General features: G+C 32.9%; 1 non-coding gene across 1 annotated transcript; it reads right to left on the bottom strand.

The window, feature by feature from the left end:
* Positions 1–638: 638 nt before the first annotated feature.
* On the bottom strand, positions 639–741 carry LOC111763848 (U6 spliceosomal RNA). The gene has a single exon (XR_002796599.1). It is a non-coding gene; the product is annotated as a U6 spliceosomal RNA (small nuclear RNA).
* Between the last annotated feature and the right edge of the window lie 477 nt (positions 742–1,218).

Genomic DNA, 1,218 nt, shown 5'->3' with positions numbered 1-1,218 from the left:
ACCTGTAGTCCATGCCAAGGCATGTCTCATTTTCTCATTTCTCATTTTCTTGTTTCTTAATAAACTCTTTACTCCCTTGCCTACCTTGGCTTATGTCACATAAAAGAATTTTTTTTTACTTACAATTCATGTTTATTAGTAAAATATTATGATATCCAGTAAACATTTTTAAAAATTCCAACAAATTGATAAGAAAAAAAGAACCCAATCTGAAAATAAGAATCTAAACAGATATTTCACAGAAGAAATACAAAGGGTCAATAAATATGAAAACATTCTTAAGCTCACTAGTAACAAGGGAAAAACAAAGTATAAGAACAAGGTAATAGCAATTTTTCCCATTAGGTGTTCAAATTTTTAAAATATTGCTAATAGTTACTGTTAACAAAAGTGTGAGGAAATGGATTTTCTCATATATTACCTTTTAAAATAAAACTAAGCATGTTTTATGACCCTGGAATTCTAATCTTAATTAAATTTCTAACATTTCCAGAGAAAGTCTCCACTTATACACAGAATGTTTGTAGAAGGATGTTTCTTGCATTATAGTTATTAGAAAAATAGTTGAAACCCATGAAATGTCCATTAATGGGAAAATAATCAAGTAAAATTGTTACTTTTGTACCATAAAATACAATAAAAATATGGAACGCTTCGCAAATTTGCATGTCATCCTAGTACAGGGGCCGTGCTAATTTTCTCTGTAGCATTCCAATTTTAGTATATGTGCTGCCAAAGCAACCATTCACAAGAATTTAAGGACGTCCTTAAATTCTTTTATGTGACATAAGCCAAGAACCTAGAAGCCCAGAAACCAGAGTCATCCAGTAACATTATTTGGTAAGCCAAAAGAAAGAGGTTAATCTTTTTTCACACCACGCGGCCACAGTATGGGTGAGAGTAGTCTCTGCATGGGACCCTGAATTCCAGTTAAACCTGTGTAAACCTGTGCCGCTGACGACAACAGAAGCAGACAAAGAAACAAGACGCAGCAAAAAGACACAGAAAACAGACAACCGGGGGAGGGGAGGGGAATTAAATAAATAAAATAAATAAATAAATCTTAAAAAAAAAAAAGAGAGAGATGAGGAAATGTACTACCAAATCAGTCAATTTTTTAAAAGCTCAGGGAAATTACTCAGAGGCAGAACCTAAAAACCCAGTCTTATTTCAAAGAAAGCTGGTAGAGGCAATAAAAATACCTTGGTAGATCCTAAC

Source organism: Dasypus novemcinctus, chromosome X (assembly GCF_030445035.2).
Source record: "Dasypus novemcinctus isolate mDasNov1 chromosome X, mDasNov1.1.hap2, whole genome shotgun sequence".
In the NCBI taxonomy this organism is placed as follows: domain Eukaryota; kingdom Metazoa; phylum Chordata; class Mammalia; order Cingulata; family Dasypodidae; genus Dasypus; species Dasypus novemcinctus.
This window is presented reverse-complemented; position numbering and strand designations above follow the sequence as displayed.